The 24,849-nt window shown below is 37.4% G+C and overlaps 2 non-coding genes and 2 pseudogenes across 3 annotated transcripts; 1 reads left to right on the forward strand and 3 right to left on the reverse strand.

Moving 5' to 3' along the window:
• Window positions 1–498: 498 nt before the first annotated feature.
• On the reverse strand, window positions 499–12,616 carry LOC111347123 (uncharacterized; annotated as a pseudogene). The gene is made up of 2 exons (XR_015991955.1): window positions 12,435–12,616; window positions 499–5,366 (listed from the first exon to the last, which is right to left on the reverse strand). The product of XR_015991955.1 is annotated as an uncharacterized LOC111347123 (transcript).
• An 8,239-nt stretch (window positions 12,617–20,855) lies between these two features.
• On the forward strand, window positions 20,856–20,928 carry Trnai-gau (transfer RNA isoleucine (anticodon GAU)). The gene has a single exon. It is a non-coding gene; the product is annotated as a tRNA-Ile (tRNA).
• Window positions 20,929–21,310: 382 nt separating this feature from the next.
• Window positions 21,311–21,382, reverse strand: Trnap-agg (transfer RNA proline (anticodon AGG)). The gene has a single exon. It is a non-coding gene; the product is annotated as a tRNA-Pro (tRNA).
• Window positions 21,383–22,244: 862 nt separating this feature from the next.
• LOC148723116 (uncharacterized) lies at window positions 22,245–23,724 on the reverse strand (annotated as a pseudogene).
• Between the last annotated feature and the right edge of the window lie 1,125 nt (window positions 23,725–24,849).

Raw genomic sequence — 24,849 nt, forward strand, 5'->3', positions numbered from 1 at the left:
TTTTCTTTTAAGCAAGATTTTTATGAAAATCGAAGATATATAACAAGTACAGAGCAAACGTTTCTATATCAATTTTGCTTCACGCTAGAGTAAGCCTTGATCCTACAAGTTGATCATAACTTTCTTCTAAATGCATGATGGTGGCCGATACATTGACTGGCATTATCCGTTCATGTATAAAAAAAAACCCATGAAAAGGTCAATTAATAGGGAATCAAACCTATGTGTAACATTGTAATTTGAACGCAACAATTGCAACGACAACAAAGATATAATAGTGGCTTTATCAGCCATGTATTTTACATGTAATTGCTTGCATCGATTGGCAAGTTTTCCGGCTCAAAAAAAAATGGCAAATTACTCGACTCTATTTCCTTCGGATGTTGGGGCTATGAAAAACATTGTATCAATGCAAAAGAAATTCATGGATTTTAGGTGAAGGAAAAGGAAGCTGAGTCTGGGACAAAGCGCTACGAAAATATTTGAAGTAAGCGTTGATACATATAAGAAATGATTTCGTAGGGTTTTATATTTCTGCACACCCTTAGTTGGTGAGAAAATTTCTCATCGCATATCCGAGTAGTTGGACAGAAACCTTAAACCTTTAAAACACCGTTGAAATAATCTATAAACATAGCTATAATTTATTAGCATATCTTTACAACAATCGTACTGCTTCACTTACATTATAGCTATAATAATAATAAAGTGTTTCTTTATGTTCGAACTAAACTAAAAGTTTCAGTAGAACTCCAAAACCGGACACATTTACATCTGCATCAGCAGCCTATTTGAAAGCATTATTCTCTGCTAATATTTTTAAGCTAAAGGCACATGTTTCTTCGCTAAGACCTAATCTTTCTTTTACACTAAATGTGATGTCTCACGTCTGTAAAGAGTTTCTTTGATCCTTCAAATTCTACGTTTCAGTGCTTGTATAGGAAAAAATAATATTGCCATAAAAGTTGGAAAGAAATTACCTTAAAACTTGTATCCTTAACAATCATTTCTCCAAAAGTGTGTGATGAAAATTATCAAACAAAATAGGCCTTTCAAGTTCTCACTCAGCAGTACTCAATAGTGATATTCTCTGTTCGTTCCTGGAAAAAAGAGCGCTGTCATACCGACAACAAAGCCTGCCAGCTTGCCCAAAAAGAAATAACAAAGCCCGGACGAATTGGGAAACAATGGCACCCATGACAAGAACAGACACTGATATCGGTACAACTGCCAATGCACCAACTTCAAACCATTCCATAACATCAAGAAAACGTCCGTAAGGCCCTGTGATCGTGATACCAAATGATATCAGGGTTGCTTCGCTAAGATTTATTATGGATATTATCAACAAAGCAGAAAGGGAAATTGTCTCAGCCCTGTTGGCCATTCGTTCTCGAAAAGGATTCTTGGATACGTGGTGGAGTGCTATCAGAGAGCAAACTGTAGCCATGGCGATCATTCGCAGCATCGGGCTTGTTATAAACGAATGACAAGCAAGGAGAATGAATCTTCGGCCAATCAGTACGCTCTCCCAGTAGAGTGTCCCTTTATCGTCGTTCTTAGGTGGACGGAAAGGACCGTGAAGAACTTCCAAGACATCTTTGTCACCAGCTTGTACTCCAACAGATATATTCCCTGGTCGCTTCTTCATTTTCTTAAGAAACCAGTAGAAAAGAAACGGCAATGGAAGCACGCAGCAAGAAATTCAGGTGCAGTTATTGAAGCCTTGTGCAGCTTGGATGATCCGAGGTAAACAACGACAATGAAAGGGACAATAAACACTGCAATATAGGCTAGAACAAGATACTGCCACCATTGCATGCACGTGACATTTCCATCAATAAAAAGCCGTCTTTCAGATCCGATTGAGACACAGGTTATCAATTTGAGGCACGTTTCTGCCAGCCTTTCGTAACCTAACAGCAACACTTCCATGATGACGGCCATGTAATGGAAGATGGATGGCCTCTTGTTGCACCTTATCATGTTGATAACACAGTGGAAGAAATAAATGAGTGCGATGTCAGCCATTGTCAAGAGAACAGTGCCAGAAAGAGCCAATTGCTTTGTCACCGATGTTAGCCCAGGGAAAGGACAACCGAGCCCTTCATTAAGGGTACGTAGCTTAAAGTTAAACGCGGCGATAACTGCAGCGATACATGGCACCTTTTGCAGAAGGTTTTCTTTTGAATTGACCATCAACAGTTCAGCAGCTTGGTAGAAATAAAAAGTTATTTTTATGTAGGCGTTATCCCTGTGGTGGTCAACTTCATGAACCGTGCTGTCTTCCCGGTTGCTTTCCTTCTTTCTAAACCAAATTATCCTATAGAGAAGAAAACTTAAAGTTGGTGGTTTTCTTAACAGATATAACGAAAGAACCATCGTTAACAAGACAGTCAATACCCAGAACAAATAGTTGTCACATTCTTCATCCTTACGACATTGTGTTGAGAACAGAGTTGCACTGTATCCTGGAATGCATTCACCACAAAGAATTCCTGTTCTGTTCTCTGAGCAACTGTTGTAACCATTTGTGTTTGGGCCTGGTTTTCGGCAATAATGTTCTGGACAGGCAAAGAACGTCAGTGATGGTGGGACTGATGATCTATTTAGATGACCCCAAAAGTTAGGTTTGGCCACTATATTTCTTTCGACACAACTTGCCCCGAACGGGCATGGAAGACACTTTACTGCGTTGTTTAACAATAAACCACGAGAAGTTCCACGTATTATGCTGTAATACTCTAGAGAGCAGCGCAGACAAGAGTACTTCAGGACCGTAACATTTATCCTGCAAAAGCTTTTATTGTATTCAGTGTAAACAAAGTGCGTGGCATTATCAAACAGAAGCTTGCTGCCAATAGGGCATTGTATGGCTGAATTATCATCCATGTAGACGTAACTCCCGCTGGAGATGTAAAACACAGGATACAGAGTACTTTCTGGATTGAAAGAGGACAAGGTTGTGTTTCGAAGTCTAATGAGTCCATTACTGTCCGACAGCACGAAGGCTGACCTTCGAAAAGTCGTCACATTCGATGTCACCTTTTTTGCTGTCGAGTTGAATATACAGTCGATAAAATCTGCTTTTCCAGTTCCATAGTCTAGATAAACATGACCAGATTGTTCGATTCCAAAGTTATTCTTGAAAAAACATCTTTTAAAGGTTGTGTGACCATTGCACAAATGTACTCCACCAGCATCAAGCCCTCCATTACCCTCGAATAACGTATCTGCGAATTCAACATGAGTCAGATAACTCCAAGTAGGATGAGTATCGTTGTGGTTCTTATCTTTAACACATCCTGGGCTTGACATGCTATCATAAACTGAGAAAACTGAAATGGCTCCAGTAGAAAATTGGTACACACTGTAATCAGTTCTTAGGTTATACCAAACCCATATATTCGTACAAAAGCAGTTAGTAAATTGAGACTTTCTGATGCGAATGTGTTTGTTTCCTTTAAATAGAAAAGCCAAGAGGTTGCACGGCGAAGAGGTAAATGTAACATTGTCTATTTCGACCATGACTTTTGAGTTGTGGATCTTTTTCAAAGGTAGTATGAAGAAGTGAAGTCCAAATGAGTCCGAGGTAGACTCTTTGGTGATGAAAATAGTATTCTCAATTGTTAATTCCACCTGAGTAGGGTCGGGTGAACTTGCATTAATGGCCCTGACATTATCCTGGAAGGTGCAATTGAAAATTGACAAGTAAAAGGGATAAGCATCGGATGAGGTGTTAAGTATATAATAATCCGAACCACTGATATACAGCGCGTAGAAGTACGACCTTACTACAACGTCAAACAGTCTGGTCCTAAAGTTTGAAGTTATGTACACCGCCCGACTTTTGCCAGTTTCTTGGCTAATCATATCACAATTTGCAATCGTAACGTTGCCTGCTTCACTTTTATGCGCCATAACAGTGATTTCCTTCGCATTAACAGCGTTATGGGAAAATGTGCATCCAGAAATAATTAAATCAGTATTACCACCTGTGTTCATAACTGCCAGGGTACCAGCCGTGGACCTACTGTTGTTTCTCAAAGAAGAATCATCAATCATCACTTTTCCATTAATTAACATGAGGCTAACACTGTCGCATCTGTTTTGGTAGCCATAAGAATCATGCACTCTGATATTTCTAAAGTTCGCAATCAGGTTAAAACAGCCTGCTCTGTTTGTTTGATCTCCAACAAGTATTGCACATCCAAAAGTTTCTGCAGCACATTCCGTAAAGGTACAATTGGTGATTTCTAACTGCAGGGTTCCATCTTGACTGTGTGCAAACAGAGCCCCGCCGCCTTTAGCTGTATTCCGGTGAAACGTGCTGTTGTAAAGAATTAGGGAACCATTTACTCTTGAGTTAAAGAAAATCGCTCCCCCGCGCTTGTTTGGAATTTGTAGTTCTACGAACGTCGAATTTTGAATTTCCACTTGCGACTCATCAGACTGAATTTTGATACATCGCAAAAAACGGCTTTGGGAACACTTTACGTTACGGAAGGTCGCATGTGTTGTCTTAGTTAGAGAACTAACTAAGCTGTTTACCGTGCCGTACTTTTTCCCATCAGAACTTGGTTCAGGGACGGTATTGTTGATTAGCACGATATCGGTATACATTTCACTCGTCATAGCTTCTGAGAGGTTAAGATTTACGAAATACCCATAGTTGTTTGTCGCTGTGACGTGCATACAAGAGAGTTGGACGTGCAAATGAGGTGGATGCTTGAGTTCTGATCGGATGGTAACTAAACCCCCCGCAAGTTGTTTTTGGAGTCCGTTTCCCGAAAACACAACATGTTTCATATTTACGAATATAGTTTGATCATCCACCAGATCAGGGTTTCGCCAAATGACATCCAAACAAGAAGTGTTGTTCTCGAAATATGAAAAGCCATCTATGTTTATACGAATAACACAATTACTTATTGCATAAACGCTTATCGCAGTGAAGCTTTGTTCTTTGAAAGAACAATTTGAAATCGTTAGATTATCCCCGTCTTGGAAGGTTAGCGGCGTTTGCCTGAAGACAATACCAGACAAAAAGATCCTCAACGGCTGACTATCAGACTTGACGACATGAAAGCCATCGGCGCATGACACAAAAGGCCTGGAGTTTAAACCTTCAATTTTCAAACTCTTCTGGACAATGATGCCGGAATGGTGTGTGGATACCCCTGACAACCCACAGTCGTAGGGTTTTCGCTCCGTGCCTGCGCCATCAAGATGAATGTATCCACCTGTGTCCACTATTTGAACAGCCTTAGCGATGGACTTGCATGGCTGAACGGATGTGCCACAGTCGTTGGAATCGCTTCCTTTCAGGGAAACGTAAACATGCTCATATCCTTGGTATAGTGCACCTTAAACGAGAGGATAACAAAAGTGATTATTTAGTCTAAGGTTTTTCACAAACTCAGCCAAGCTGCAAGCAGCACTCGGTTGATGAATGTCTTAATTCATAGCCAACGGGTCTTTTTTTTTTCCTTTTGGTAATGTTTCGTTTTTCATCTTCTTTACATGAACGATCTTGCCAACTCTTCAGGTATGCTTTCCTTTCGACTTTTTGCTTAGGATGCTAATATTTTCTATGCCACTAAAACATCAAAAGACCTTGAGGCAGTGATGAACTCAGAACTTCGGAAAGTAATTAACCTCTGTAACCTTAATAAACTGTCTATTAACATGAAGAAACAAACTTTATGATAATAACATTTCCACAGAAGCCAACTATACACAATATTAATATTTCAAACATTGATCGTAAAGCTAGTATCAAATATTTAAGCATTTATTTAGATGAGCATTTGAATTGGAAAACTCAAATAGCACATGTACAAAGCAAACTGACTAAAAACCTTGGAATCCTCTACCAATTGCGCAATTGCCTAAATTTAAGGATGCTAAGACAACTGTATTATGCACTTATTTACGCTTATCTTAATTATGGTTTCAATGTGTTGGGGCAACACTTATCAGACTAATTTAAAGAACTCAGTACTAGACAAAATAAATGCATCCGAAGTATCTTTTTTGCAAACAGACGGGAACAAACGGGAACCCTCTTCCCCTTACTATCAAATCCTTGAAATTTTAAAATTTGACAATGTTGTGAGATTCAAAATCTGCTTACTTGCATTTAGACTATATAACAATCCAACAACTTTTCCTGCAATTTTCCATAATTTTTTAATACCTATAACAGCTGTCCACTCCTATAACACCAGACAATCCGCCAAACTTAATTTTCACCGACCACAAGTCAGAACAAACATAGGCAAATTTACTTTTAAGTACTCTGCTTCAGCTATATGGGAAACTGTCCCCTTGGCATTAAAAAAAATAAAAACATGTAACGGGTTTAAGAAACTTTATATGGCCCACCTGATCTCTCATCAATGAAATAAAATAGGAAAATTGATTACCTGACGAGGGAGTTCCTTGTTAAATTGTACACGAAAACCGATATCGCACGAATCGCTTCGCGATTCGTGCGATATCGGTTTTCAAGTGCAATTTAACGCGGAATTCACGAGTCAGGTAATGAATTTTCCTTGAATCGCATAACTGAATGAAAATAAGAAAACAAGAAATTAAATCGGCAATGTTATTGTTTGTTTTTATCCCATCGCCCAGAATGCTGTTGTCTTTCGCGACATGTACTTGCAGCGCCTATTTAATCAGCGGGCAGCATAACAATTTGCATATCCTGAACCAGTCAGTTGTGATTGGTCAGCAGGTAAAGCTTTGGGAATGCATGAGTCTCTTTGCAGATTTCAGCTGCTGTCAATCAAACGGTTGGATGAGTAAAGTAAATCCCAGGGTGATATAAAGTGAACAACAGCAATAATTAACAATAGCCACGCTCTTAACAAAAACGTTTAGCAAATTCGTTTGCAGCGAATTCTTAGATAGACTGACAGACTCCCGTAGGTTAAAATGTTTTCGGAATTATAAAAATTAGTATCATGAGAATAGAAAAATTTAGAAAACAGTATCGTGAAGAATGGGCGGTTTAAAAAGCGTAAGTTGCGATCAGGCGGTTTTCGAGGGCGAAATGCTTGCGGTTGCGGACTGACAACAAAGAAACGCCTAATTGAAGGCTATAAAAAGCGGTGCTCAGAAAGCTAGGTAATCTATGGTCAAGTGAAATTTTATTTTCATTCAATCTTTTTCTTAAATGTGGTTTTGGCGCGCGCCCGTATTAAAGAGAATAAGGAGCGCGAAAAATGGCTTATTCACAGTTTTATAGAGAGCGCGATGCGTGGGTCACTCGCTTTTACTTGACACTTGCGTTGTCATACTCAACAAAAAAATTTTGATGGCTGAACAGAGCTTTTCTTCCTTTTTTACCCCTCAAGAAGAAGACTTACGCGATGACAAAAAAGGACAACAACAATTCGACAATTCCATTAATACCTCGTGCTTGATTTTACATTAATTTTCGAACTTTTTAAACAAGCTTCACACTAAATAAGGATAATAGTGGTATTTCACTGAATTTACAAGCCGTTTACCGTTCTTTCTTCGGCGTAATTCCAAATAATTTGCTCGAGAAGGAAAATAATTTACACCTATTACATCTTTGGTGGCAAACTAAGAGAAATGAAGTGTGCAAGCGAAAGCAATGATTTCAAGTGCAATAACATCAAGATTAATGTAAGGTAAGTGCCTTAAAGTGTAAATACGTGTATTGATCGATACTTTATTCCTTTAAAAACAAAGAAGTGTTTCATGAAAAGACCAAAAACTTTAATCTTTTTATTTGTAGAAATTCACTTCAGGCGACTGCCATTAGCTGAATCATTGGGATGAGCATTAGACTGAAAGTTGATGGAAATATTCACTGGAGAGTTGTTGAACGATACATTGGTGAACAATCCACCTAGAACTCTTGCTGCTAAATCATCAATGCCATTATTTATTGATGTTGTGTTATTAATGCCAACTACTGATGGAAGTGCAAGGCTGCTGACATAAATTTCTTGCAAAGATTTAGTGCGTGGACCATTGCTGGCGTTGGCAGCTATGACAGTCGTAGTGGTGCGACTGAAACCCAGCCAATTTGCTTGACATCCTTTGTCGTTTTTCTAAAAGATTATGGCTGTAGATGAATATAGAACCTAGGTTGGCGTGACCTGTTTGCTCGGAGATTGTTTTATCTGGGCCATGTTCAAATGATTTTCTCCCTTTCGGGTTGTCGCGAGCGAAAAAGGTTTTTCATGCCTCTCCAAGAATTTGAAGTTCAGTTCAAAACAAGGAAGAACCTCAGGCTCACTTTGAAAACGCTTTGTTTTGTTTTGCTCTTTAGAACGTGACAATGGTTTTGAAAACATTTTAAATTGACTTAGAAACCAAACTTTGTAACAATTTGACGATAGTTGTTGTGCTTAGTGACGTATATGCGAAACAATTTCACTTAGCCTCGTTTTCAACCCGCAATTCCACGCTAAATACCTCGCTTCGTTAACCAATCAGAATGCAAGATTTGATTCAATGAAGCGATTGTATATAACATCTGTTTAGTGATCACATATATAGTATGTAACAATTCATATGTAAATAACTATAGTAATAACAGTTAATAATAATAATAATAATAGTAATAATAATTGTCCGCTTATATGTAAGTCTTTGTTGCTGCTGCCGCTGCTATTGTTGCTGATGATGCGTTGTTCTTTTCCTCTCCTTAGTCTCTGTCTCTGCTTTCGTCCATTGTTGTTGCTGTTGTTTGTTTGTCTGTATGTGTGTCTGTTCTTCTCTTTTTAAGCTCTTCCTATATAGATTCTTGCCTGGTTCAATATTTATCTAAAAGTAGGTGGTGGCCAACTAGAAAACCTTTGCTACTTTGGCCACCACATACATTTTTATAATCTGCACTTTATTTATTTTATTCTGTAATCATTTCTTGCAACTTTACTTTTCTATCTATGTTAATTTTATGTAAATAGTGTGAAATAAATGAACCAATGAACCAATGAACCAATCATCAGATTTTATATGGCGTTAAGAGTCACGCACCTCTGGACTTGAAATTCGCATTAAAAAAAATTATTGTTAGACGACCCTGTTTTCCCCTTCTCACTCTCTCCTTTCCATAGGACTTTAAGTCAGAATATTCAATGTGAACGAGTCTGAGAGGCTTATGCTAATCATACAGCTTGAGCTTTCGGAAAATAATTCTCGGTGATTTCAACCTTAAACCGCGTCAATTCGTGTTTAAGATGCTCCACCTCTAAATTAGAACAGCGAGCCAGTCCAAACACCAATTTTAAATTCCAGGTTAGGCAACCAAAGTTTTTTTTTTTCTTTTCTTGGTGCCATTTGGGAAAAAACTAACAATATGCTTTCTACTTGTTTTGGACGACCGAGCTAAGAAATCGTCAGGCCGCCTTCTGTATAAGCGCAGTGTGCTTTTCTAAATGTAGCTGCTATAAAATCATGACCTGATTCCACAACGAGTCCTCTTGAGCACAGAGGGTAGGGCTTCGAACCACAAACTCAGACCGTGTGATGTAAGAATTTTCGTTCATTTGCACCAAGCTGTTGTAAAAAAAATGTTGTAACTGCTCTCTTCACTAGACCATTGGGTTTAAAGTTAACACATTTCACTATTACTTAAACTCTTTTTCGTAGATCAGAACAAGCGTCGGTAAGATTTGATAAGTCTGTCTTTAAATGTTTCATCATGAAACATTTAAAGATCATATTTTGATCTTCCCAGTGCGGATTCAAGTTCAAAGGTGACCAGCCTTAGCATGACTTCATGAAATTGAATTTTAAGAATGAAAATTAGAATTGACAATGATTACTGTTGACAGCTTCAAATACACAACTACATTTGGCTCTGCTGAATTAAAATATTTCTTATGATTTTAAGTCTTGATTTCCTATGTCTTTTCCTTATTGGACAGGCCACTGCAATCTAGATGATGAGAATGCAACGTAACACACTTTTATTTGGCAAACTCAACGCTTCAGGTACATAACTAACTCACACAAGGACTAAACTGTGCCCGTTATTTCGACTGTATTTTTCGGTTTCTGAAATAACTCATACGCTACAATGCTATCTCATTAACAAAGGGTTTTGTTAATAAACGAGAAGGGGTGTACGACTAACAGTAATGTGAAAAAAAAGCAACAGTTCTTGGCTAATTAATGATCCGGTTAAACATCCTTTAGCCACACTTTCGGTCAACAGCGTTTTGAGGAAAGACTGTTAGAAATGAACCGCTCAAGGTGCAGGATGGCCTCTGTTCTTACAGTCTTCACTCCTATGTCTTCACTGTAGTATCACGTAGCGACTCATACAAATAGTTATATCCAAAGCTTTGACTGCTGTTTTTTTTCCTATTTATCCATTCAATCACATTACCTTTTTTAAAACTTAAGAGTGAGGTCATGGCACTCTCATTGAGGCTCCTCGGATCAATGCTAAAGCTCAGATGAACAAAAAAAATTTGTTCTTGCTCGATCAGCTTGTCATTCCTACTGGTCACTTTTCAGTCTATATATGTAGTTTAATTTTCGAGGAGTTTGAGTTATAGGTTCACACTAGAATGAAAATTCTTTTTGTGATAAACACAGCACGACGAACATACCAAATCCCCAATGTCACAAGAAAGCGAGCTGGGGCGATGGCCCTGTGCGTGGAAAATGGGAGAGTGGACGCCAGTGTTTAAAAAAGGTGACAGACAACTGGCGAAGAACTATCGTCCCATCACGTCCCTTGTTACCGTAAATAAGACATTTGAGCATATGCTCAGAAAGCAAATCACCGGGCACTATGATCCAACTCTCTATCAGAGAATGACAGCTTATAGAAGACATCATAGCTGTCAGACCACTCTACTTAGACGCGTGGAAGACTGGAAATCAGCTGTTGACAGAAAGGAGCTGGTGTACATACTGTCTACTGACTTGAGTAAAGCCTTTGACTCTCTTAGCCATTCTCTAATCGTAAAGAAACTCGAGGCCTATGGCCTTGCTTGGACAAAATTCTCTCCACCTTCTTAGATCATACTTTGACAATAGGCTCGATAGAGTGAAAATAAAAGGAGAGACAAGTGACTGGAAAAGGATGGTGCTTGGCTGCCCGCAAGGCTCGTCCTTTGGCCCCCTTTTGTGGAAGTTGTTCCAAAATGATATGTCATTTCATATAAATAATGCTAATTTGAGCATGTATGCCGACGACCATCAGATGTATGTCACGGGGAAAAAGCATGACCTTGTCGCACAAAGTATCAAGATACATGGAGAGAGAGCTCTATCCTGGTACAAGAACAACTATCTCTCAACCAACCCAGAAAAGTTCCAGCTATTAACGATCAACCCGAGAAATGTTGAAAAAGACAACGATAATCAAAATTTTTCTGTTGATGGTCATACTGTTAAGAGAATGGGGGAAATACGGCTTTTAGGAGTTCAAATCGGTGAAAAATTGAATTTTACTAGTCATATCAGTGATCTATGCTCTAAGGCCAGTCAAAAAGTAGGGTTCCTAGTGTGGCTACGCAATTTGATACCCTGTAATGCTAAACTATCACTTTACAGGTCTTTAATTCTGCCCCACCTAACCTACTGTCATCTAGTATGGCACTTTTGTAATTCATCGGATCGGAGAAAGCTTTAGCGGATTCAGGAGCGAGCACTTAGGGCGGTGTACAAAACTAGATCAGCTTCCTATCAAGAACTGCTAAGTCGCGCCAAACTACCGACGTTGAACAATCGGCGCGTACAAGACATTGCGACTTTGATGTTTAAAGTTAAGCACAGTCTCGTACCTGAGAATATTTCTGACTTATTTAATATAGAAAACACTCAATATAATTTACAGAACAGTGACTTCGAACTGCCAAGATTCGAAACTGTAAGATTTGGTAGGAATTCTATTAAATATATGGGACCTAACATCTGCTCGAAGTTACCAAGACACTTAAGAACGATAGAAACTCTAAATTCGTTCAAGAAGAACATAACAATAGTCGACCTTTCAACTCTCGTTGAAATTTAAAACTTAACTAAATAACTTTAAAATCTTTTTAATTATCTGCTGTAAATAACTATCATCTACATATGTAAATGTATTTGACTTTTAAATATTTTTAGTGTCCTCCATTAGCTTATAGCTAAAAACATAGACACTTCAATAAATTTTTTCATTTTTTCAAAGCTGTTTACAAAACGTAAACAATATTTCCTTTCAATTATCATGAAATCGTAACGATGAACCTTAAGTTAGCTAAAATTTCAAGAACGTCCAACATCGTGACATGTATAACAGCCCAAGGAAGGTCTGTGAACAATTATATTAGATCTCGATATGAGAAGCAATTGCTTTGTTTTTTAGCGAAGCAAGATAGGGGATCTGTCTTTGAGTTTTTTCTCAAGATTCGTTAACAGTCATGACTTATTGAAATTGCAATTACCTGATCTGCTTAAATGGAGAGATAAACACAGCAGGGTCGCAGTAACAAGCCACCAAAGTTCCATAGAAGATTACCACTTTAAGGAAGTGCTCAAATTCCTAGAAGAAGTTCTATTTTACTGATTCCTTGATATTTCCTCCGCGAGTTTAGAAGAGTTTTCTCCAGCGATTCGTTAAGTTTAAATCGAAATAGATTGGATGGAAACCGAAAAGCAGTCGTCATGCTTTAAAGCTGACGCATTTATTAAATCCCTTCTTGTTTACTTTCGAAAGTTCTCCGAGAAAGCGATATTGTGAAGTACATGACTGTCACGAAGCTAGGAGAAGATTCTTATTTTCCACTTTATTGGTCTGTGACCTAACTTTTACTGGTTTCTTAAACTTCTGAAAAACCTTATTTATAATAGCCGATTACATCATACTTATATTTAAAACACTATTTTTACCAACAAGAACATTCTAGATGCTCATGATGACATATCCTTAAAATAACTCAATAGACTGTTCTGGAATATGGAGAAGTTTCTAGTAAGGCTTATCAAAATTGCGATGCGGTAAATCAATGTTCTAAATTGTTCCCTTGTTTTCTGGAAACTTCGTTACAATGACTGTTAAGTTATACTTAGCCAATGAATATAGTTTGCATGTTGGCGTGCCTCTTCTCTGTAACACCGTGACATCACAGATGACGTGAACATGTGGTAAAAACAACAAAGTGGCCCAGCCAAGAGTGCATTTTGTTGGCATCATGCATACCGATAGGAGAAGTTAGTTAAGGTCTCGATAGTATGATCCAAAAGCTATTAGCAGAGACCGCAAATCGCGAATACTTGTCACAGTAGCAATGGCTGATTTATCGTCCCTCGATAAAAACTGCAAATACAAGATATAGATCTCTTTTATAGGGTGTATGACTAGGCAGTTTACAGAATCAATGTCTAAAGCAAAAATATTCTCATGAATGGAACAAAAACAAAACAATTTTCCTCATTCTTTTGTTTGAAAAATAAAAAAGACAAAAACATTGATCGTGAATCTACATTCCCTCGACAACATGCGTGCCACAGATATCATTTGCGGCCACATGGACCCTTTTCTTCTCGCCATGTTCCCTGAGACGTCCCTCAAATGGTTAGAACATTCTTCATGGCAACTTGGAGGACTCTAGGAAGGGTTGATAAGAGAGTTATGAAGCGATATCTTCAATTGAAGTTTTCCTTGGTAAGATTCAGCACACAGCCGCATATTATTGAAGCTGGAGTCCCAGAGGCTGTATATTATTTATGCCATTGTTCTCTTTATCCAGAAACAGCATACAAGATGGAGTATGGGGTTGTACAGAAATTTTGCAAAATTTTTATTCAGTCATCAATACAATCTCGAAAGAATGCTTTGCAGCTATAAGGCAAGTTAATCTTATTTTCTGCTCTTTTTTAAGCTCGTATTTAGAACACACAACGCCTTTTATTGATCTTTATTCATGTTAACCTGATGGGCGTGCATAGAGAAATCCGCACCAAATCTGTGACGCATCAGTCGATTATTGGCTGCAATTGTTTCTACATATTCATTAAAAACTGTTCTACTTTCAGAAAAACACGCTGGCTGCCGGAGGATACAGATTTCCTGTTTATGATGCCGAACAGAAAGTTCCACTATGAAACAGGGAGACAATGAACCTGCAATAGAAAACCAGTCTTATGTTTCTTATGTTATCAAAAGATGAGCATTCCCTTTGGTTGACTTCGCCGTCAGCTCTATCGGAAAGCCAGACGAGTCTACAAGTTAGTACGAATAGGTGGTTTGCAAGTTACGTCATTGCCGCCATGCTGGTGGACATAAACAACAGATATCTCATTACCTTCTTTTGTTCGTCCACCAGCATTTGTTCCTTTCACCATTGCTACCTGTGTCTCTAGAGATTGGTTGCAAACCACCGATAGATTGCTCGGTCTGAGCGGCACTTCAAGGTATAGTCCGACTGAACTATGTCTAGGAGAAAACCTAAACCAAAGATTCCAAATATTTTCCAAGAAAATTCGTGGAAAGAGTTCCATGTAACCCCACACATTAATTATGCATTCCATTTCATGAAGACTAAATGTAAAGGTTTCTTTGCAACATTCTATGCATAATTAATGTATGGGTTTCTATGGAACTCTTGCCAAATTCGTTTCTATCGTCAGGAGGGACGCTGAATTTTTTAATTGTGAGATATATTGAGGACTTCATTCTGCAGCTTAATGCAGCCACGTGGACGTGACGCAACTTTCCTACCAAATAACCTTGTGGTCTTTACCGGCTTCAATGTGAACATAATTCGGAAACGTTTTGGTATTTGCTTGTGGAGCTAAGTAGTAGTATAATAGTTAAATGTTAAGTTCCCAAGATTTACTGGCTTAGTTGAAATTTTAAAAGCATTTCTGATTACATTTATCATTAATTTTTTCAGGAGAAGCAAAGTTGTTCGAAATACAAACGAATAAAGAGGATAAAGAATGTAGTCAGGAGAAGACTCTGGAATGGTTGAGTTTTGGGTGGGTACAGTAAGCTAGGATAAGAATAGGATAAGAACCTTGCCATTATTGCCAATAGTAGCAAAAATGGTGGCTTTTAAAAAATCTAGCTAGTGTACGCCAGTAGTCTGGATAAAGCTGGTTACTCTACCCGGTGAGTGAATAGTTTTGAATTTGCCACCATGTTTAGAATAGCAGTATGGGTTAATTGTTCATCATCTCAATTAGAATCTTTAAATTCTACTCATAAAAGAGCTTGTCGGCTGATGAATAACAGCAATACATCCTCGAAAGACTCCGAATGGTTACCAATAGACTACTTTTAGAAGAGGCGCTTACTTATTTTGATGTTTAAAGTACTTTATGGCCTGGAACCTAAACCTATATTTGGATCTTTTTACAAAGAAAGTCTGCACTCAAGCATCTAGAATAGTCAATCAAATAACTATTAAGAGGATTAAAACTGATTTTGGCAGACAATCAGCTCAATATAGAGGCCCTCATATTTGGATATATTTGAATAGCAAAGTTAAAATTTCCGAACTAAACACAGATGCCTTCAAAAACATTCTAAGAAAGTCTGTTGTGGATATTAATAACTTTACTTTTGACAAGGAAGCTATTTTATATAAGAATAAAGACGTGCAATGATTTTATTTATATTAAGACTATCATTATGAAAGAACTTCATAAGTGAATCATTTAATAAATTTACTTTATATATTTTATTTTTATATATTTTATATTGTATTATTAAAATATTTTCATCAATGTAATTTTGTAATAATCTTTGTACTATTTTATAACAAGAATTGTATTATATTGTAGGTCCACATCAGCCCTATGGGCTTCCCTAATTTAACCTACATTAATAAATAAAATGATGATGATGATGAGCTTGTTATGGTACGGATCGTTATGTGATCTCGATATAAGTTTGAACAAATAGTCATAATTAACTAGTCATAAGTAACTATTGTTTGCACGACCCCACCAGCAATGCTGATTTTACTTATCGCGCTAAAATAAAGTTCTCACTCATAATTTGGCGGAGCAATAAATCCTACTGAGATAATCTTATTACATCGAACTAACCAAAGTAGCTATTGGAAATTAAATATATTCAGGCTACCGAGAAACAAAACTAGACTTATTGATTTAAAAGCATTGTACACCCATTGTTCGGTTTGCTGAACATTCTGTATCACGTTTACATCCGTGTTGATATCTCACAAAGGTGGTGTGATTTAAACACGAAGGCGCGCTATAAAAGGAGCCTTAGTTCCCACTGGACCATTTGTCAATCAACCGTAGTGTGATGTACAACTCTTAGAGTCAAGTCAGCTTGAGCTACAGCTACTCCAAAGCAGTGAGCAGCGGGCGCATTCCTCAAAAATGTTTTGTCTTCATCTCAATACAAGAATTTTTGAGATTTGTATTTCCTTTCTCCAATGGAAACTGTCTTTATTTGTGGCGATAAATTTGAGATCGAAGTAGGTGGTTCGCACGTTACCTCATGCCACCATGCTGGTGGAAGTAAACAATAGATATCTCATTTAATTTAGCTCCTTTTGTTCGTCTACCAGCATTTAAATCTGACCCGCACAAGTCAACGGTGAGTGACAAATGAGCCTAGGTCTTCCCAGGGAAGACTTCCTTATATAGCGCGCCTTCGCGGTTAAGGTGGCACTCTAACAAAAGAACTCGTAAACCAAGCAAGGTTAAAAACTGAAAAATTTACTTGCTTTGCTGCGAAGTATCGACTTGTAAACCACTTTATTGGTTTCGATACCAAAACCGCTGTCTCCAACGACTGACTTTGAAAGCTACTTAACTAACTTAGAAAAGGCTCCTCAAAGCCACAGATGACAAAACTTCACACAACCTTACTGCCAACACAGTCACCAACAGACGAAAAAAGTACGAACAATTAAACAATACCGACCGATCAAAACTGACTTATCAACTAACAGATAACATTTGATTCTGACAGGCTGTGCTTCTGTTGCAAAACTGAACAGTCTTTTTTTACAACATGTAAGCAATAACTCACCTGACTCTTCTGACGAGTTTGGCTTAGGACAGTCACTAATTTCGACAGTGCTTTCATAATTACTCACACTTGCACGATTGCACTCTGAAATGGTATTGAGGAATACGTTTCCCCGGCAAATTTTGATGTACTTGAAAATTTATTCCTAGCATTAACCGAGTTATACCGCAAATTTCACCATTTTTTCACAGAAAGTAAGGTTTTTTTCTTGAGACATGAAAAAAACAACTAGTACATATAGTGTCATTTTGAATTTATATTCTCCTTTGTACCATGAGCTGAGGTCGGTGGTATTCTATAACTTTACGAGCTCTTTCAAGAAACTGATTTTTTCTTTTGGAATTTATCGTCATATGAACTAGTTTAATTGACACCTATTTCCAAGGAAGTGATCAAGCCTTTATTTTATCGTTATCGAGATCATGTTAATAAATAGAATTGATGACGATAGATTGTTTTTGAGAACCGTCAAAGAATAACTCACGGACTGGATAGCGTGAACATAAGACAATATTTTGACAAAAAGGCCAATTAATACGACTTTCTTGGCAAAAGTTAGCTCTTATGACGAGCAAGAAAATTTACAAATTATAATTTTAAAACGGTTTGAAATTTGGTAAGGGAAGTTGAATTTTTTCAGGTGAGCGAGTGAATCAGAAATGCAAATTAAAACAGACTCAGTTAATTCAATCGATAATTTACTAAAATAAGTTTAAAATCGGTTTATCTTTTTTTTAAAACTCTGTCCAAAACTTCGTGGCACTTTCGCAGCCAATCAGATGCAAAACCAAAACCTATCACGGCTTGGTCGCCAGCGCGGTTTTTCAGCGCTTAAGGCAGCTTGGTTGTTTTTGCTTCGAGTTATCATTGGCTCTTTAAGGTATTTTCCCTTCTTCTGTTTTTTTTTTAAGACAAAAGCGCTCTATTTTAAGTTTCAAAGAATGCTCTCTCTAAAAGGGTATTCTTGCTTTTTCATTTCTATCGCGCTATGGTTATCTTTCTGCTTGATCATAGAAAATTGTTTTTTAAAAACAAACTTTCTGGCTGATCCACAAAACTTGAAAATTAAGTTGCAGTAAACAAAGAGAAATCAGTTCTTGCTCTTTAGACCAGGCCTTTGATTTAAAATTCTTCGTAGTAGTTTTATTTACTCCCTATTATAAGTAAAGGTTGATCTTTGGTGCAGCCACTCGGTGTAACACAGGAATATAGCAAAAAGAGTTATCAAAAATTTGTAGTTTCGATCTACATCGTATTCTTACTGTACAACCGAAATTAAACAAGTTTAACGACTAAATCTCTCAGTAAAATTTGCAGCGGGAATTTTTGGTAGATTGCTTGGAGGCTGACTGTGTAATGTCAAGCTTTTTTATCTCCTAAATTTAGATTTGAAGAGTCTGCTCCAGAATTCGATACCATTTCTTTCTTTAATTTATCAACAAAATTTTTTTTGAGAAGTTGAAGCCTAATTGTTTAATTTTTTAGCTTTTGTGGCTAAATTCAAAGAGCTCACACCAACATTTTATTCATCAAATTACTTGATAAACAGATAATAACTTGAACTTGGAGCCTAGAATTTTGGACTAAAATCAAATCAGAATAGCTCTCTACACAATTCAGTTCTCTTTCATTAGTTAAATTGCTTCACCAATGTAGCTTGGAGCTTAATTCGCAATTAATGGTGGAAACTAAATTCAAGAATCATGCTCCAATAGCTCATAATAGTTTTTTATTTACTTTTAGTCCAAAGAAGATATTTGAATTGATAAGACTTACGTCAAAACCTTGCATATATTTTCCGGCGCTTTTTCTTTCCGTCCTCTGTGTTATATATATTCGACACTTGGCTGCGTACAAGCTCGTTTATTGCGAGAAAACATCATGGCAAGCTATAGGCTTGAAAATATGATTAGATGTAAAAGAACCTTTGAATTAACAAATCAACCAAAATTTATGAGAACCGAAATATTTGTCTTTAGTACTGATTTTTCCAATAAAGGAAATAAGACCTTCATTTTTAAGCAAAGTCAAGAAAGACATTATTGTACTTTTGTGAATTAACATCCAAAGTGGTCCATTTAGTCTCAGCCTTTGCAGCTCGTTGGTTGTACTCTTCGAAAAGCTTGAACTCAACATTTATTTGTCATTTATCTCTGTGGTAAACAGATCCCGACAATGCTGTCTGAGAACTTCCTCAATGACACAAAATGGAACAATAAAAATGGCTTAACATTGTTGAATCAAACAAACCAATAGGTTTCTTTAGCTTGTATGTTTTGTTCACCCATCTAAGATCTCAAGGAAATTTCCAGCATTATCTTTGTAAATTATGCATACGTATGCACGTCAATAAGAGAAAATTTTAAAGAAACAGTTGTTTAGAGTTTTGTCTCATTAACTGAATTGGGTTGAAAATCAATAATAGCATGATAACATAGCAGCGCACAGTCAAGGCTTCTTCATTTGTTTTATGATAAAGAATTCGTCGAACTCCCAACGCATTACTCACTACTTTTAAACTGGACAAATATTCATTTTCGAAGCGCTAAGAGTTAAACTCCTTAAGGAGCGAGTTTTCATTACCGATTTGTGCTTTGGTAAAGAAGTACTGCCAACAAAAGAAATTCGTTAACAAATTTCTAAACTCCTTTAGAATCTCGGTGTTATGATCTATATGGTTTTCGCGTTTCCTTATCCAAAAGAGCTCACTAGACGGACTATCCAATATTTAAAACTAAATGAAATCTGTAAAAGGATTGAGAAATATTAATGATTGGTAGCGTACTGTATCAATTTCTTTTGAGCTTAAGCATTCAGCTCTACCGTTTAACTATATATGGGCAAATGGTAGACACTGATTTGACCAATCAGACTCGTGCTTTACTTTGGTCATGTTATAAATAGCGTTGAGTTCTTAAACCGAAGTCTAATAACAATAATAATAATAATACTTTATTTACTCACGTATTACCTAAGAGCTAATAGCTCGTTTAAAACATGAACGTCTAACAAAAAACAAAAAAAAAATAATGAAGCATAAGGTTACCTTTGGTTTTGCTTTCCTTTTATTGCCGTAAAAGGTATGACATTTACCAGTTGGGCTCCTAGGCTTTTATCGAATGAGTTAAAAAAAATGTGTATTTGTAAAACATTATTAGACCACCAACCTAATTAGAAATCTGAAGCAAAAATCTGGGATTTACTTTTTTTGTAAAATAAAATTATTTGAGTATATTGAGTTGTGTTTGGCCTTAAGAGCTAAGACGTTTAGCTCCCAGTTGATAGGAATCCTCCGGTGTATGCTAACGCTAATCATCTTGCCATGATGTTACTACAGCAACAGGATACCTCGTGAGAACCCCCTGATTTTTACACTTAGTGAAGTTCAGTTGAAAGGATCTAACTTAGATGAACTTGAAGTTTATAGAGCACTTTTGAGTCATTTTCCATCGACTCAAAAGCATCTTTGGTAACTGGATTGGCTTTTCTGTCCAATCGTCAGTATTCAACAGGAGTCTGATGTACCTCAGTATATATCGGGATAAAATGTATTAGTTGGTGCAAGAGATTATATTTTCTTGGTGTGTGACAATACGTTTTTCGGGCTATGTGGACACTTGACCTCTGGTAAGGCCAGTTAAGGACAGAAAACAGTGGAGACAAACGTAGATCAATTTCCTTGTTGTTCATAAGATCCTCTAATATCACCGCTGTTTCTCCTTTATTTCTGTATGAGTCCAATTATTTATCGAAATATCTACTTATTTATTCATTAATTTATCAATTTATCAACGGCTATTTTTTTTTTGCAATAGGAATTCTTTGCAAAGGGGATTTTTCTTTTCAAGCATCTGGTCCGTTAGCTCAGTCGGAAGAGCGTGGTGCTGATAACGCCAAGGTCGTGAGTTCAAGCCTCACACGGACCACTTTCAAAGTATCGGTCTTGGAAAAAATGTTTTAGGATTAAATACATTCATTGCGAGTGGGATTCTTTCCCTTTTTTTCTTTTGAAGAAATATTGAAGGTTCTAAAAGGGGTCAAAATTTCTGGTAATATGACCCTTTATATACATATAACAAAGAATATACGTGACAACCTTTTTCTAATGGAAATACTTGCTTATTTTCTAAATCACTTTTTACTTCTAACAGAAAAGCTGATTAATTCTGTCTGCTGACACATTTAAATTCAAAAATTGAATTTAATTATAACGCTTGTAACATAGAACTAACCAAGGAAAAGCGCGCAAAAAAACTCCAAGATATATCATTTCTTCTATCAAAATATGGGCTAACGTAGAAAGTAGAAGGGCTTATCCGGGAGTCGAACCCGGGACCTCTCGCACCCTAAGCGAGAATCATGCCACTAGACCAACAAGCCTTATCTATTCGTTGTAAGTGAAACATATATCCTCTAAATGCTTGTCCATAAAAAGCGGGTGGTAAAAACACGGGACGGGTGACATTACCTGTTCTACGTTACCTACTCTATATTACCTGTTCTACATTGTCTTAAAGTAACTTGTCTTTTTATCGCTATTAATAGTAATTTAACCACACCAAATCATATTCTCGTTGATTAGCTCTTTGAAATCCGTAGTGTTATCTTCAAAGCCTTTCAAATGATGACTAATAAAACGAAGACATTAAATTTTAATTTTATCTATGGAGAGAAGCAAAGGTTTCTGAATATAAAACAAAAATTAAAGAGACCAAGACAAGCAGCTTTTCTTTTGGAAATTGCAAGGGAAATCATTTTTTTCGAGTAGCTTCACTTTTGAAAATTATTTGGAAAACACTGAGCCTTGTAGCGCGGACGAGATTTATCATTCACACAAATCATTTGGAAGACTTTATATCAACTCGTCAATCTACACGGTTAGCTGTTGTCAACATTGCGGGGAACTGTTTTGGAAGAGCACTCATAAACAACTGAGATTTATCATTCTCATAGTAGGCGAAGACAAATTTTTCGTCTCAGCCTCCTCTAGAGGATAAACTTTATGCACTAGTCGCCGTCGTCTCCGAAAATTTTTCTCATCTTCTAACCTCGTTACTTTCTTCATTCCACCTCATCTTTACTCGAGTCCACATCTTGGACTCGACATTAAGACCTTCGCCTTCGAGGGCGCAGGCGCTAACCACTTATGGCATCAGCGCCCTCAGTAAATGTTAGACTTTCAATTAACAGAATAGCCACTGCATTTCTTCATTGGGCATGCATACGCTTCTCTTGTCGAATTTCAATCTATTTGGAAGTCAAGATCATTTTCGTGTCCAACACAATCTCTTGTTCCCTCGTGCATTTGAGCAGTGTTAAGAGTGCTTCTCTTCTCTTTAAAGTCACTTGATCCGAAAGGGTTTCTCAGGAAATGCTTGAAAGCGGAGCGGCAGCGACCTGTTCAAGTATAGTAGATGGTCAGGTTCTCTACGTTCGAGAATTCGAAATTGTTACGAGTGATCAACTAAAACCAACGATTATCTAGAAGACTTTTTTCATTAAGTATCACTGATGCAAAAATGATGGTCGGAATGCAAAACAGAACGAAGGCGGTTCTGGCAATGGTTTTGGTTACTTTCAAGTCCTGTCTAAATCGAACCTTGAGAGGAAAGGAGGTCAATTTTTTTTCTCTCTGCGACAAACCACCGATTACTTTGATTGAAAGTGAAGATTATGATCAGAGTTGTGAAATCCACTCTAAAACAAATTTAATTTAATTTAACTTACTTTTCCAGCCAAAAACAGTCAATAATTATCTCAACGCGTAAAATTATTTCAAACAATCCATGCTCCATTTCGGCTGTAACTGAAAACTAGTCAAGGAACTAGAGTGGTAATTGGGAATTGGTCTATTGCCCAGGCGGCACAGGGTAATTTTGCATGCATGTGAATTCCTTACAACATAAATGCAAATAGTTTATCCACTTCAAATAGAATATCATATGCGAGTAAACAGTAATTTGGGGGTGACACACAATTGAAGAAATTTTCTGACTTTCCGTCGTTTCATATTTAAGTTGTGGAACACGCTTTGGCACAATTTATAAGCTTGGAAATGGTGACACTATTTTAACGACAAGATTTCCATGACGACAGATGAACCAGATGAGAAGCAAACAGATCAGTGCCTTTGTCTTTGGCTTCCAGGCGAGATACCTCAAACCAAGAGAAATAGCCAGGTACATATTTGTCATCATGGTGAGCATGGAGACAAGGTTCAACATGAAGAAGAACTGATTTGAGACTACTGCTGAGGAGGACCAAAGTTTTACCTCTGAACCAACTGGTTTACCACACGTAGCGAATTACGTGGAATGGAGCATTCATGAATGCGCTGAAAAAGTCCACGACAACGAGACTGGCGATGACAATGTTCTGCAGTAATCGTAACGACTTAAACCAAGCAATGATCGCGAGAAAAAAAACATTATCTAGTATGGAAACTGTCAAGGAAATGCATCTCAATACACTCACAATAACCTTGGCTAAAAATGGTTTTTCTGGTAACATCTTGACTGCTAATTAAAAAATGGGTTGGAATGGCCCATGTTAAAAGAAATCTCCACTCTTTTAACAAATGGCGCTGAAACTGTTCCAAATTTACTTCTCGATAGATCTCACATTAAGAAAAAAAGTGCTTTACCAAGCAATCTCAATTTTTTGTCATTTCCAAAGAAGGGTCTTACAGCCCCTTCGCCCTTCGAATTCCCCTTGGCCGCCATCTTGAATAGTACGTAATGCACTGATGACAGGTAACGGTTGCTCGGTGCACTCGCGGTGTATTGTTTCACTCTGGTTGATGCTACATTGCTGCCGTCTGAAGAAAATTAGTGAAAGTGTCACAGATCTTCCCTATCAGTCGGAGCGGGAACACTGGAGCTCTTCAAGTGAAGAGAGACAGAAAGTAAAGTAGTGAAGTGAAGAATACTGAGAAGCGCCAGTTTTTAATTCTGAAAATGTCGACCGGCGATCAAACACTTCATGGGGAAGGTCTGTAACTTTTTCACCAAAATTGTCTTGATGTCCAATTTTTTGGCGATGCCAAAACATCAAAAGTACAATTTCATTTTTGGCGACCAGCTTTGCAGTTATGAAATAAGTACGAATTGCGCATGTGTGTCTAACTGCTAAGGTCATATGGGATGGAAACTTTATTTCGTTTCTTTAAGGATGGAAAGATCTCCATTTTTAACCTTAGTCCTAGACGATTAGCGGCTTCTACGTTTTACTACAATTACTAAGTTTGTGATTTCCTTAAAGAAAAAGTGTTTTTTTGATTGCCTAATTGTAAGCTTTGGAGCAATGATCACCAATACATTCTGAATCGTTCTGCCAAAGTGCGTTTTAAACCACCTTAGATATGGCCCAAAATTTCATCCGCATGGTGTTTTGAAACCAAAAAAACCCAAAGAAGGCTTACCCCTGAGAAAACCTCATTTCCTTCAAAAGCCCTTACATAATACAGTTTCAGTTTTGACGAGAAGTTTTTTATCTATGAAATAAATAAGAAATGCGCAGATGTGTCTCACTTCTAAGGTCATATGGGGTGGAAACTTTATTTCGTCCTAAAGTTCGTTTCTTGAAGGATACCAAGATTTTCTTTTAAACATTAATTAGAGAAGAAGTGACGGATTCCAGAATAGATAAAGTTTATTTCTTGATAATGCTGATTGCAGATGGGGAGAATCATACGTGTCGACTTCCTGTACACGCGAGTGGTAAGGGGTCCATCAGGTTTTCTTAAGCTTGTGGCTGCGATGTCTAGGAAGGCGAGTTTGATGTCGCTTTCCGTCTTCAAAGAGATGCGTAGACTCTAGGGAGCTGTTTGTGTCATGGTCTGATCTTGA

The sequence above is a fragment of the Stylophora pistillata genome, chromosome 9 (genome assembly GCF_964205215.1).
Source record: "Stylophora pistillata chromosome 9, jaStyPist1.2, whole genome shotgun sequence".
Taxonomy (NCBI): domain Eukaryota; kingdom Metazoa; phylum Cnidaria; class Anthozoa; order Scleractinia; family Pocilloporidae; genus Stylophora; species Stylophora pistillata.